Below are 15,331 nucleotides of genomic sequence, written 5' to 3'. Positions count from 1 at the left end.
AGATAGGTCAGTATCACTGAAAGGCTAAGATGATAAGGCCCAACTAACCTGAGATTCTCACTTCCAGAACAGTAATGAGTTTCTTAGTCTGCACTCAAGAGAATTGAAAATTAACCACATACCTGACCTCAATCACACCAATTAATTAACAGGCACTAAAAGAACTTTAACAAAGAAACTAGTGAGCAGACTCCTATGGGAACAAGAAGCATTTTTATTTTATACTGTAGCACATTCTTTCCTTCTTCAAAATTGTTTTGGAAATGACACTATTAGCAATATACAAGTAAGGCCAATTTCTTGTCTCACCCAAATAACTGGCTTTTACTTCATGTGGACCAGGATGGATTTGGATATTGGTGTAGATCATAAAACTTGGCTGTATACTTTTTTAGTATGTTTTTAGTGCTTATGGAAGAAAGGTTACATACTGATGTTTCTGGAGTCTCAAGTCTCTTTCTTAATCTGCAGAAAAGGTACAGCATTTTCAGCAGTGATGCAAATCTCCCCATAATTCTATGCTGAAGCTCCTGTACTACAAAGGCCCAGATAGTCCACTGCCAGAATGAAAGTGTTGTTTAATTACCATGCCCATTCAGTCTTTGGTGTCCCTCCCGAAATTGTCAACAAGCCTTCCCATTAGTGCCAGCTGTGATTCTGGCCTTTTTCATATGAACATCACTCTACTATGAATTGAACAGAAAGACACACAACATGCCCCTTCCTCTCCCCTTCTCAATTTTTTCCCCCACAAAAGCCATAGAACAATGATGAGACAAAAACAATTTTCGGCCTAAACGTAGGCAGGGGAATGGTCCCACTATTGTGGGGAACTTTCCTGGCTTCTGCACTACCCCGGTGAAGTGGGCTAGCGAAAGGATCTGAGTCCTCGCTCCCACTTCCTTTACCCAGAGGCCTCCCTGCCCTTGAGGACTCCCCTTCCACTCTCCTGTCTGGCAGAGTCCTCGTAACCCCAACAAGGCTGGGCCCAGGATTCCTGGGGGGCTCAACCCCCAACACCTAGGACAGGGGCTAGGGTGTCCCCATTCTGGGGTACTGTCTCTGCACTGGGCACCTCCCTGACCCACTGATCATTTCATACAATTTAAAGCAAATACAAGTTGTTTAATTAACAATTAATTTTAAAAAAGAATAAGGAAAAATGGAAAGGTTAAAAGAAAACACATCACCCTGCTCTGTGGCAGGGAACATTACAAACAGTTTCTCTGAAAGGTCAGGGCAGTTCACAGTCTGTTCCTTGTAGGTCCCAGGTCTCCTCCTCAGGTCCTGGCTGTGCTGCAGGGATGCTGCGGGTTGGACACTTGCAATGGTGGTGGCCACACACCTCCGGGCTTTGGGTGGTGGGACCCTTCTTGCCGGCATCAGCCCCCTGTCGGGTTAAGATTCCCCTCCCAGTCTGGCCTGCAAGGACCCTTGGCTGAGGGTGTCTTTCTGCACTGGGCCCTTTTGCCCAAGGTCCCCCCTTGGCTTGCCCCAGTTGCTCACCATACCTGGCCCTGTGGCTGCAGCTCTGCTCCCAGCACAGGATCTGCTCTCTCCCTGGGCTGTGTCTCTGGCTCTGTGGCTGCAGCTCTGCTCCCAGCACAGCTTGGGCCCCTGCTTTCTCCTTAGCTTGGCCCCACTCTGTCTGACCCAGGCAATTCCAGCTCACACGGAGGATGGGATCCCCCCGGCCTCCTGACTCCCTGATTAGCCTGCCCGCCCTGTCAATCAGGCTGGCCTCTCCCCATTGTTCCTGGGGACTCACTCTCAGGATATGTCTATGCTACAAAATTAGGTCAATTTTATAGAAGTCGATTTTTTAGAAATTGATTTGATACAGTTTATTGTGTGTGTCCCCACTAAGCGCATTAAGTCGGCGGAGTGCATTCACAATATCGAGGCTCGCGTCGACTTTCAGTGTGTTGCAATGTGGGTAGCTATCTCATAGTTCCCGCAGTCTCCGCCGCCCATTGGAATTCTGGGTTGAGTTCCCAATGCCTGATGGGGCAAAAACATTGTCGTGGGTGGTTTTGGGTACATGTCATCAGCCCCCCCCCCTCCATGAAAGCAATGGCAGACAATCGTTTTGCGCCTTTTCTCCACGCAGATGCCATACACCTGGCAAGAGTGCAGCCCTCTCAGCTCAGCTGCCACTGTTGTGTTCTGGCTGCTGCTGGCAGCAGACGCTGCAGTAGGGCTGCAAACCGTTGTCATTGAACGACTGCTTCTGCTGCCACTCTGCTCTCCTGCAGACGCCATACCACAGCAAGCATGGAGCCTGCTCAGATCACCGTGGCAGTTATGAGCACTGTAAACACCATGCACATTATCCTGAAGTATATGCAGCACCAGAAACTTCAAAAGCAGGTGAGGAGGCGACGGCAGCACAGTGACGAGAGTGACGAGGACATAGACACAGACTTCTCTCAAAGCACATGCCCTGGCAATTTGGACATTGTGGTGGTAATGGGGCTGGTGGTAACAGGTTCATGCTGTGGAACGCCGATTCTGGACCTGAGAAACCAGCACAGACTGGTGGGACCTCATAGTGTTGTAGGTCTGGGATGATTCCCAGTGGCTGCAAAACTTTCGCATGTGTAAGGGCACTTTCATGGAACTTTGTGACTTGCTTTCCCCTGCCCTGAAGTGCAAGAATATCAAGATGAGAGCAGCCCTCACAGTTCACACGCGAGTGGCAATAGCCCACTGGAAGCTTGCAATGCCAAACAGCTACCGGTCAGTCAGGAATCAATTTGGAGTGGGCAAATCTACTGTGGGGGCAGCCGTGATCCAAGGGTAGTGACGCTGGGAAATGTGCAGGCCATAGCGGATGGCTTTGCTGCAATGGGATTCCCTAACTGTGGTGGAGCGATAGAACGCATATCCCTATCTTGGGACCGGAGCACCAAGGCAGACAGTACATAAATCGAAAGGGGTACTTTTAAATGGTGCTGCAAGCACTGGTGGATCACAGGGATATTTCACCAACATCAATGTGGGATGGTCAGGAAAGGTACATGACGCTCGCATCTTTAGGGATTTTGGTCTGTGTGAATGTCTGCAGCAAGGGACTTACTTTCCAGACCAGAAAATAACCGTTGGAGATGTTGAAATGCCTACAGTTATCCTTGGGAACCCAGCCTACCCCTTAATGCCATGGCTCATGAAGCCATACACAGGCACCCTGGACAGTAGTCAGTAGCTGTTCAACTATAGGCTGAGCAAGTGCAGAATGGTGGTAGAATGTGCATTTCGATGTTTAAAAGTGCGCTGGCACAGTTTGCTGATTCGGTTAGGCATGTGGGATTTTAGGTAGTAAAATGAAAATTTTTGCAGTTTTCATAATGACTATTATAGTAGTGTTCAGATTGAGTAGGAAATGTTTTTCTGCTTAAAATATCCTTACATTTTGACAACTTTTAACATTCTAGATTGTTTCTTGAATTGTTTTTAACAAAGGTATGTTTAATATTTCTTTTATTTTTTCAGCAGAATTTATAAATGTAAATATTTGTAATTGTTTGATATTATTAGTGTTATATTATTCCTTGCAGCTTTTTTAATAAAAATAGAAACACTTTAGTGTTTTATTAAGAAGTATATACTTTGGGTGGTTCTAGATTAATATTTTTGTATATTGTTATAATACAGAATTTTGTTGAAAAAGACACTATTTATCGGGTAGACATAATGGGCCCAGTTTTCTGCTAAAGTATCTCAGTTGACTTCAGTGGAACTACACCGGAAGAGAATTTGGCCCAGCGTGACAAACTATTGTCTCAAAAACTTTCCAACCTGCATGAGTTCACTGCTGTGGCAGGGATTCTTTGTGTTTAAGGGGTCTGAAGTGAGAAAACAAACACATTGAGGGGGAGAGGCAGAAAAGTACAAAAATCTTATGGGCGAAAACTATTGCACTAAATATTTAAAAAGTAGAGAGGAGGAAAATATTGTGTTCAGGGCTTGGGGGTTGCTGTAGAAGGAGAGACAGATGAGAGAAAAGTATAGTGTGGTTGTCTGGGGGGAAATGTATGATATTTCATTATTTGAGAAATAAGATGTGATCATGTAATTAAAGGCTAGGTTGTAACTTTACCACTAGTCCAGAGTCAGGGGAGATAGGTAGTCACACTGCTCCAGGAGGAGACTGGAGAACAAATTGTGACGTAACCAAAGTTCTTCATTTGCTTTTGGGATTGGGGAGTAGAAGTTAGTTCCATCTCCCTTTTTGTTTTGTAATTTCTTTCCCATAAATCACTTCATCAGCCACACTGGCTAGCAGATAGAAAGGGGAGACAAAGCCAAGACTCCTCTCACTTCTCTCTCCTTTTGTGCACACTTGCTTACAGAGGAGAGCACTGGACTAGCAGCGCAGATCATTCACAATTTGAGTAGCACTTACTCAACTGTGCAAAAGAATAAAGTGCATGGGGAGCAGGGCAATGTGCCCCTTTAAGGGCCAAGGGGCCTGTGGCAAACCAGCAGGCTTCAATTAGCTCTGCCCCACTACACCTGTGCAGGCTGTTGGACTTAGAAAGGAAACCCAGCCACAGAGAGCAGGCTGGGAGGAGAGGACAAGGCTGGCAGAGTCTAATGGAAGACTCTGGGTAGGAAGGGCTGCACAGGAAAGAGCAAGGAGTAACCCAGGGTAGCCCAGGAGGGGTTGAGGGGAGAGACAACAAGGAGTGTGTCTAAAGGCTGAGCCCAGAGGGTGGGTAGAAGATTGCTTGAATTAGAGTGGAGAAGACAGACCCCCTTTGGAAGAAAAGATTGGTCCCAGCCTGAATCTAGGGCAAAGATTGTGTGTTTTGTTGATTTTTGGCCTTGGATGCCCTGGAAGGGATGGGAATGAACATAACCTGATGGGAGAGCTGAGTCACGAGAGGAGATAGACCACTGTAGGGCCGGAGGAGGGGTGCAAGAGGAGTACAGCCTGCTTCCATACCACGCTATGTTGCCAGGGTGTGCTCTGGGATGGTCAGTCTCTGCCATACATTTGGGGGAGGGAGGTCCTTACTCCATGTCCATGTAAGGGCTGTGACAAGGAGTGTGTTTGTGTGTGGGGGGGGGGGGGATGCTTTGAAAGAACTGGAGGGTTCTGTATGGGGGCAGTGAAGATAATTCTATTCTGCCTTGCCACTACATGTTTGCAGCAGCTGTCTGAAACAATACTGAAATCTAGATTGTCCTGATCCAAAGTCCACTGAAGTCAAAGGACAGATCCCATTACCTTCAAGAGGCTTCAAGATCATGCCCAATATGGAGCACACAGGGCTAGCCTTAATAGTAAAATGCTTGCAATACTACCAATTATGTGATCCTGATATTTTCATGCTGCTCAACTGTGTTGCAACTGTTGTGAAGTACTAATAGGGGAAATTAGAGCATAGGGCATGCATGTGTCAGTGACTCTGAAAGTCTTCTGCAGAGTAAGTCTGGGCTTAATTGGTGGGGAACAACACAGTGGTTATGCTAGCCTTCTGTTGCCTTCCAGTTACTCGTCTGCTGCATCATGCAGCTGCCCGTAGCAGGGTAAATGTTTGCCCAATGAGAACCCGCTGCAAGGTGCTGTGAGCCACCCTTTCTATAGCCCTCCAGTTGGACCCGAGGTTTTCCTTGGATATTGATAACTGTTTCTGTATCCTCCCTATAGCAAAACACAGCCACTTACCTCTTCATAGTATGCCTCATTGTCTTGTCTTGCTGGCTCCTTCCTAGTTATACACTCAGTCTGTTAGAGAAGAAGTCCTATCTTTGTGCTGGCTCTGCTTTTGCGGGGGTGTGCCTGGCTGTGTCTCTTTGTCTTTTATTCTTTAAGAAAATGAAGCACAATGTTGCTCTTCCACCTATTTTACATTTCATCCAGATTTTGCTGGGTTTTTACTCAGCTACTTCTAAATTATATTGTTCCCTACTAATAGATAAGCCAATCTACTTGGGCCTCGATGCTATTCCAGGCTAGCCCTGCAAACACACTTGCTTAGCCTCCTTTTCTAGCTGTTTGCTGATGCTATTGCAAAGGCAAAGAGCAAACCAGGCCTACGAGTTGCCGAACATCCTCAATTCCTTTTGGCTTCAATGGAAGTTAAGGGTACCCAGCATCTTTAATATGGGCCCCCGTTTGTATCATCATTGCTTTTTTGTATATCTTCTCTGAAAAATATGCCTCCTGCACTTCTTTGATGGGTCACCCCCACCTGAGACGGAGTGTGGTAGTTGTCACACAAATTCAGCAGCCATGCCATTGACCCCCAAATTACAGCCAACCTGGTTAAGAAAATGTCTTTTGGTGGTGGTTGTGGAAGAAGGTCATGGGAGTGGCAGCAAAGGAAATAACACCATATCCAGGAACAGCCTATTGCCTTATTTATGTGGCTGGTGTTTTGTTTTCCAATAAGTGAACAAAGAGAAGTACTGGGATGGTTAGCAAGAACTTGCCATCAGCTGCTAGTTCATTCATTTCTGACTGTAAAACATTCCATTCATGCTGTTGCTGGGGTTGGAAGGCTTGCAGCCACTGCTGCTTCTCCTAGAGGTGGTGATGATACAATGAAAGAAGGTGCTGTGATGGTTGATGAGTCTTCTGTGGATGAAATCAAAAGCATATATGTTAAATTCTGTTTCTTAATCTGAAAATCGGTCTCCCTATGAAATACCTAATGGGAGAAATAAAACCTGTTATTTCTCTTCCTTGAGACAAAATTGACACTACTATAATTAAGTTATAGCTCCTCGAAAGGGGTAGAACAGTTATACTAGTGGAAGGTTCAAGCTTTCATAGCCTCACCATGAGCTGACAGACATTGCACATGATAACAGGATTGTTAAGGATCATCAGGCTGGATAGAAAAGAAATTATCACAGCAAACACTTCTGCAGAATCAGACTGCTAATGACAGCTCTTTCAACACTTTCCAGTTGTTTGCTCCATTGGTGTTTCCCAGAAGGTGGCCATAGTAGTAGTTTTCTGACACTCTAACTCATAAATACCAGCCTTTGGAAAACCTGTGTACAGACTGCTTCTAATCAACCCAGCCACAGTGTAAGTGATCCATTTCTGAAACGGTTGTGCTGTCAGGCACCGTCGTGAACCACTGAAACATATCGTGAGCTTCCCACTTACCATATAGGAAGGAAAAGTAAAATCATGCTGGCCCAATTTTGCAACCATAACTTTGGGAATCCAAAGTTGCTCATCAACAAGTAATGAACATATGCCTGGCACAGCAAGAGATGGTGTAATAGATATGAGAACCAGATTGCAATGAAAAAAACCAAATCATCGGGGGGAGGTTGAAAGTGAACCTCACAAAGTCAGATGCTTTTGAGATAGCTGCCTACAAATGTGTGTGACTAATGGGTTATGTACATGTATATATATAATGCTAGTAGATGCATGTGCAATAAATGGTATGAGAAATAAATTATATAGTTGGAAATCAACTGTTCAGTTGCCCTTAGTCTCTGTCCTGTATGGTGGACACCTAAACTTTTCCTTTCTTTCTACTCTGATTGGTGTCTATGGATCCCAAAAAGTGATGACACTAGGGATAAAAGCTTGTCTTTCCTACTGTTTCAGTGTCCTATTATATTTATATAGTGAATTCTCTCTTTTCTGCCTCAGTACCATGGATCAGAACAGTTCAACAGCAGAGTGCTGAAATCCTAGACCAGATTTACACTTGTCTTTATTGACTATGACCCCAATCCTGCTCTATAAATAGTCTCATTCAAGTACTCACAGTGTACTAAGTTAAGAAAATTGTGAGCCTATGCTGAATAGCGGCCTGCGAATCCTGTATGTGGAAATTCCAATTGGAAAAGTGGCCAGTTGACAATTTAGATTTTGGATCAGAGCAATAAGTCAATTCATCTCCCTCCCTGCAAGTTTCTGGCTCATCAACTCCTCCAGGAGAAACCAACATACTGTATGTTTTAGGCTCTCAAAGCACTGGCTGGCCTTTATAGATGAATTTAACATTTTGAATAAATTAAATACCAGTTGAAAGATTGAGATCAGGTCTACTAGGATTTCCATTTAACTGGAGAAAATAAAAATAAGGAGAAATTACATTACACTATGCCATGAAACTTGTTCTTTTCTACGCAGGAATTAATATAAATGATGAAAAAAGAAAATATAATAACTAGCTTGAAAGAAGCAGACTTGTCTCAGAATATAGTGCTTTGGCTGACATTCACCTTCACTGAACACTACCTCTGAAAATTACTATTTAAAAATCATAGCTGAATAGATAAGTTTCACTGTAAAGCTAGGCACAAAGTGGGTAAATGGCTGCTAAGATAACTCCTTTAGTAAGGGAGTGGAATGAAGATCAGCTCACAATGAAATGCATATTTCATTCTTCATGGTGAAATTTGTTACTGACAGGACATTTAGATCTCTCCCTCACAACCCCATAGTATGCAGGGAGCACGTGAACCAAATACTGTCCCCGAATGAGTAAAAATAGTGGGAGGGAGGCTTTCATTGCAAATGGTGGGCTGGAATAATTGCCAGGGAACCCAATAATGGATAAATGTGACTAGGCGCAGCTGAAGCTAATTGCTCCATTAAGGAAGCTTAGCCAGGAACAACAAAAAGAGTGGGGAGGGATGGCGATCAGTCTCCTTTTCTGTGAGTCTGGGGTAAAGTGAGGAGCTAGCCTCAATATAACATATTTTGGGATTGACAGAGAAAGCTAGGCTGTGTGAATCTTATATTTCTTCAAGCTAGCTAGTGAGAACCATTTTCATATTTTATTCGAGCCAGCCTTCTGAAGCCATATATGTGGATTGTTTCTTGTGTGTCCAACCTCAGCAGTCCCGACCTCTTTCAGAAATTTGGTAAAGAAGCCATTTTTCTTTGGGGTCAAGGAATGGCCTGGCATGAGCATTTGGTGAGTAATAAAGAGGGGATTCCTAAGGCTTATTGCAGTGTTGTGTAATGACATGAGATGAATAGATTAAATAGGATAAAAAACAAACAAACATAGGGTCTGAGTTCAGCAAGGCAACCCAGAAAAACCTCACAAAGTGGGGTACAAGTTTTCTACTTTTAATAAGCTAAAAAAAGAAAAAATCTCCTGTTTGCTTTTGCTTTTTGCTAAAAAGCTTCATGGGGAAAAAAAACTTCTTAGTTTGCTGACAGCTGTTTCAAGGGAATTAAACTAAAATAAAAGTCTATGGTATCAGACTTGAGAAGAAGAGCACAAAAGCAAGGTTCCAGAAGATTTTTTTTTAAGTAAAAGAGGTTTCATATCCATAATACAAGCTAGTAGATGAACTACCTGTTTAAATTAAACAAGGCCTGGAAACCCATAGTGAAAACACTTTCTTCATGGTTTGTCCTGGCAAAAAAAATGATAAACTTGTGAAGAATAAATTGTATTAGCTTTTAGATTTTGTAAATTTTTATAAATTATCCTTTTAATTATTTATTATTACTTATTCTTTGGTGTTTTACGGGGTTAATTAGTGTGGAAAATTGGGCGTCTGAGTGTATGAATTAAGTTATAAGTATCTGAAATGTTGGACGTGGAGAAAATTGACAATGGAAAATATACATGGTCAGACTACAGCTTAGTATAGCATGGGGGGAAATCTAGAAAATTCAAGTTTGTTTCCCAAAGCAGCATGGTACATGTTTTGTAATGAACACTGAAGTTTATTGCTGATTTTTAAAACCTGCTTTGTGTAAAACTAAATGTAATCTTAAGTCTGGAGCTGTTAGAGCATTGCCACAATAGAAAGCATTGCCACAATAGAAAGTCGCAAAAACAACAAGGAGTCCAGTGGCACCTTAAAGACTAACAGATTTATTTGGGCATAAGCTTTCATGGGTAAAAAACCCACTTCTTCAGATGCATGGAGTGTAAATTACAGATGCAAGCATAAATATACTGACACATGAAGAGAAGGGAGTTACCTCAAAAGTGGAGAACCAGTGTTAACAGGGCCAATACAATCAGGGTGGATGTAGTTCACTCCCAATAATTGATGAGGCGGCGTCAATTCTAGGAGAGGCAAAGTTGCTTTTGTAGTGAGCCAGCCACTCCCAGTACCTATTCAAGACCAAATTAATGGTGTCAAATTTGCAAATGAATTTTAGTTCTGCAGTTTCTCTTTGCAGTCTAGTATCAGAGGGGTAGTCGTGTTAGTCTGGATCTGTAAAAAGCGACAAAGAGTCCTGTGGCACCTTATAGACTAACAGATGCATTGGAGTATAAGCTTTCATGGGTGAATACCCACTTCGTCAGACACGTGGTTGAAATTTCCAGAGGCAGGTATAAATATGCAGGCTGTCTGAATTAGCTGGGGGTTCGTCAAGCTTGGTATTGAGTGAGGAAAAGACAGGCAGGACCAGGGTAACACTAAAAAGCCAAGTGGCTGCGTTTATTTAGGGGATAATTACAACTTGGGCTGGGGGAGTAGGCAACTTTGGCCGGGATGGTATCAAAAGTACAAACACACCCCAAAACACAGTAATAATACACTTTATACTGCTCACCACACCACACCAAATAGGCAGACACACCAATCACACAGATAGGAATCGGGTTCGTCAGGGCGATGCCCGGTGCAAACACAGAAAAGAGACCCACGGGCCACTGCCTCGGCCACCCTTGCTTTCACACAGAGGGTAAACCCAGAGTGTGGTGCGGCTGCAGCTGGGCAGATTCCACTCACTCAGACCGCGGGGACTGGACCCCCTTGGTCAGCTACCCTCTAAGTAGAGGCAGCTCCCAAGTTAAACACACACACACACTGGACACAGACAGAGCAGTGATTCAAACACATAAAGCAGTTGGCAATTAACAATTTAATAACAGCTAGAACTATTATACAAGCTAGCTAAGCAATTGTGCAATTCTGAGCTCACTAATACAATCCTGATATCCTGAGTAGATATTTGGTACCAAGTTAGGGAGGGGAACAAATAAAAGGCTAGATAAGCTAACTGTCAGATATCAAAAAGCAAATACCGCACTCCAGGCGCAGCTGACCAGCAGAACAGACACCAGAAGCATGACGAGCAGACAGGGATCGGGTCCAAACGACAACGAATCCAAACGATACGACACGAGTGCACTTTACCGGGAGGAGACCCTGGCCGAACGAGTGATCAGGTCCTTCAGCTAACACGCGGATGCTCCACACAAATTTTGGGGGGAAACCTAGTTTTATAGAAGGGTCTCACTCCCTCGTGTCAGCATCTGATTGGCTCCCTGGTCCCTCCTCCCTTCAGGTTTCGAGCTGTTGCCACCCCACGTCGGAAGGCTTTGCACACGGCACACTGGAGTTGACGAGTAAACAAACCTGACCCTTAGATGACTGGGTCCAAAAAAGAGCAGGAAAATGAGTCTCTGGGCAGAATTAACCTGACCTCCAGACGACCGACCCAAAAAAAACAGGTTGCTGGGCAGAATCAGGCCTCCACACACAGAACTAGCCTGACCTTTAGATGGCCCAGCAGGAGAGAAAAAAAACAAAAACACAGGAGAGCATACACAGCTAGTGTTGCTGGGCAGGATTGAGTCTCTGCCCTCTCTTATACAACAGGAACCTGGTCCAAAATGGAGGCTGCCTTGTCCTTTTAACAGGACAAGATGGCCATGGACCGACAAGTGGCCATACATAGCCATAACTATGAATCGGATTGCGACACAGGCAAGAATCAGTCTAGAGATAACGAGGTTAGTTCAATCAGGGAGGATGTAGCCCTCTTCTAACAGTTGAGGTGTGAACACTCTGCCCACATCTTTACACCAGTGACACCATCACAGGACCTAACCAGTTGAGCCACAACATCACCGGTTCATTCACTTGCACGTCCACCAATGTAATATACACCATCATGTGCCAGCAATGCCCCTCTGCTATGTAGATCGGCCAAACTGAACAGTCCCTACGTAAAAGGATAAATGGACACAAGTCACATATTAGGAATGGCAATATACAAAAACCTGTAGGAGAACACTTCAACCTCCTAGGCACACAATAGCAGATTTAAAGGTAGCCATCCTGCAGCAAAAAATCTCCAGGACCAGACTCCAAAGAGAAACTGCTGAACTTCAGGTCATTTGCAAATTTGACACCATCAGTTCAGGATTAAACAAAGACTGTGAATGGCTAGCCAACATACTTCAACTGCTAGAAGAGGACCTCATCATCTCTGATTGAACTAACCTCGTTATCTCTAGATTGATTCTTGACTGCATATTTATACCTGCCTCTGGAAATTTCCACCACATGTATCTGACAAAGTGGGTATTCATCCACGAAAGCTTATGCTCCAATACTTCTATAAGGTGCCCCAGGACTCTTTGTTGCTCTTTGAAGTCTGTTTCTGAATTTTTTTGTGCAAGTGTGGCTACTTTTAAATCTGTTATAGAATGTCCAGGAAGATTGAAGTGTTCGCCTACTGGCTTTTGTATGTTACCATTCCTGATGTCCGATTTGTGTCCATTTATTCTTTTATGCAGAGATTGTCCAGTTTGGCCAATGTACATTGCAGAGGAGCATTGCTGGCACATGATGGCATATATCACATTAGTAGATGTGCAAGTGAATGAGTCCCTGATGGTGTGGCTGATGTGGTTGGGTCCTCTGATAGTGTCACTAGAGTAGATATGGGGACAGAGTAGCCAACGAGGTTTGTTACAGGGATTGGTTCCTGGGTTTGTATTTCTGTGGTGTGGTGTGGTGTGTAGTTGCTGGTGAGTGTTTGCTTCAGTTTGGGGTCTGTAAGCAAGGACTGGCCTGCCTCCCAAGGTCTGTAAGCAGTGAGGGATCATTTTCCAGGAAAGGTTGTAAATCATTTATGATGTGCTGCAGAGGGTTTTGGGGGGGCTTTTTTTTTTGGCATTTTTTGGCAGCATTTGTACACTCAGTAGCCAACTTTGATTCAAGCAAAACTTTGAATATTATCAAGAGATTATTTTTCTCTAATGACTCAGTTCTACCATCCATAAAGCTGGTTGGTGACATTGTTTATAAAGATACTGGAAGAGGAGCACCATTATAAAGATGGATGTTCAGATCTCTTGATCAGAACCAAGAGCAATATCATAAGAACATAAGAATGGCCACAATGGGTCAGACCAAAGGTCCACATAGCCCAGTATCCTGTCTTCCGACAGTGGCCAATTCCAGGTGCCCCACAGGGAATGAGCAGGTAATCATCAAGTGATTCATTCCTTGTCACCCATTCCCAGCTTCTGACAAACAGAGACTAGGGACACCATCCCTGTCCATCCTGGCTAATAGCCATTGTTGGACCTATCGTCCATGAATGTATCTAGTTCTTTTTTGAATCGTGTTATAGTCTTGGTCTTCTCTACATCCTCTGGCAAGGAGTTCCACAGGTTGACTATGTGTGGTGTGAAAAAGTCTGCTGTTTTAAATCTGCTGCCTATTAATTTTATTTGGTGACCCCTAGTTCTTGTGTTACAAGAAGGAGTAAATAACACTTCCTTATTTACTTTTTCCACTCCAGTCATGATTTTATAGACCTCTATCATATCCCCCCTTAGTCATCTTTTTTCCAAGCTGAAAAGTCTCAGTCTTATTAATCTCCCCTTATATGGAAGCCATTCCATACCCTTTATTAATTTTGTTGCCTTTTTCTGAACCTTTTCCAATTCCAGTATAATTTTTTTGAGATGGGGTGTCCACATCTGCACACCATATTCAAGATGTGGGTATACTTTGGATTTATATAGAGGTAATATGATATATTTTGTCTTATTGTCTATCCCTTTCTTAATGATTCCCAACATTCTGCTCACATTTTTAGCTTTGAGTGGATGTTTTCCAAGAACTATCCACAATGACTCCAAGTTCTTTCTTGAGTGGTAATAACTAATTTAGACATCATCATTTTATATGTATAGTTGGGATTATGTTTTCCAATGTGCATTACTTTGCATTTATCAACATTGAATTTCATCTGCCATTTTGTTGCCCAGTCACCTAGTTTTGTGAGATTCTTTTGTAGTTCTTTCCAGCCTACCTGGGACTTAACTATCTTGAGTAGTTTCGTATTATCTGCCAATTTTACCGCCTCACTGTTTACCTTTTTTTTCCAGATCATTTATGAATATGTTGAATAGGACTGGTCCCAGTACAGACTCTTGGGGGCCACCGTTATTTACCTCTCTCCATTCTGAAAACTGATCATGTATTCCTACCCTTTGTTTCCTATCTTTTAACCAGTTACCAACCCATGAGAGGACCTTCCCTGCATCCCATGACAGTTTACTTTTCTTAAAAGCCTTTGGTGAGAGACCTTGTCAAAGGCTTTCTGAAAATCTAAGTACACTATATCCACTGGATCCCCCTTGTCCACATGTTTGTTGTCCCCCTCAAAGAATTCTAGCAGATTGGTGAGGCATGATTTCCCTTTACAAAAACCATGTTGACTCTTCCCAAACAAATTATGTTCTTCTATGTGTCTGACAGTTTTGTTCTTTACTATAGTCTCAACTAGTTTGCCTGGTACTGAAGTCAGGCTTACCGGCCTGTAATTGCCAGGATCACCTCTGGAGCCCTTTTTTAAAATTGACATCATGTTAGCTATCCTCCAGTCATTCGGTACAAAAGCTGATTTAAATGGTAGGTTACAGACTACAGTTGATAGTTCTACAGTTTCACATTTTAGTTCCTTCAGAACTCTTGTGTAAATACCATCTGGTCTTGGTGACTTATTACTGTTTAGTTTATCAATTTGTTCCAAAGTCTCCTCTAGTGACACCTCAATCTGGGACAGTTCCTCAGATTTGTGACCTAAAAATAATGGCTCAGGTTTGGGAATCTTACTCACATTCTCAGCTGTGAAGACCGATGCAGTGGCCTTGTCGTCTTTGAGTGCTCCTTTAGCATCTCGATTGTCCAGTGGCCCCACAGGTTGTTTAGGAGGCTTCCTGTTTCTGACGTACTTAACATTTTTTGCTATTACTTTCTGAGTCTTTGCTAGCTGTTCTTCAGATTCTGTTTTGGCCTTCCTAATTATATTTTTACACTTCATTTGCCAGAGTTTATACTCCTTTCTATTTTCCTCTTTAATTTATTTTCCACTTTCTAAAGGGTGCCTTTTTGCCTCTCACTGCTTCTTTTACATTTTTGTTTAGCCACAGTGGCACTTCTTTGGTTCTCTTACTATGTTCCTAATTTTTTGTGTAGCTCCCCTTTCTGAAATTAAATGCTACAGTGTTGGGCCGCTGTGGTGTTTTCCCCGCCACAGGGATGTTAAATTTAATTATATTATGGTCACTATTACCAAGGGGTCCGGCTATATTCACCTCTTGGACCAGATACTGTGCTTCAT

Source organism: Mauremys mutica, chromosome 1 (genome assembly GCF_020497125.1).
Source record: "Mauremys mutica isolate MM-2020 ecotype Southern chromosome 1, ASM2049712v1, whole genome shotgun sequence".
In the NCBI taxonomy this organism is placed as follows: Eukaryota; Metazoa; Chordata; order Testudines; family Geoemydidae; genus Mauremys; species Mauremys mutica.
The sequence above is the reverse complement of the archived record's forward strand: the minus strand, read 5'-3'. Positions refer to the sequence as shown.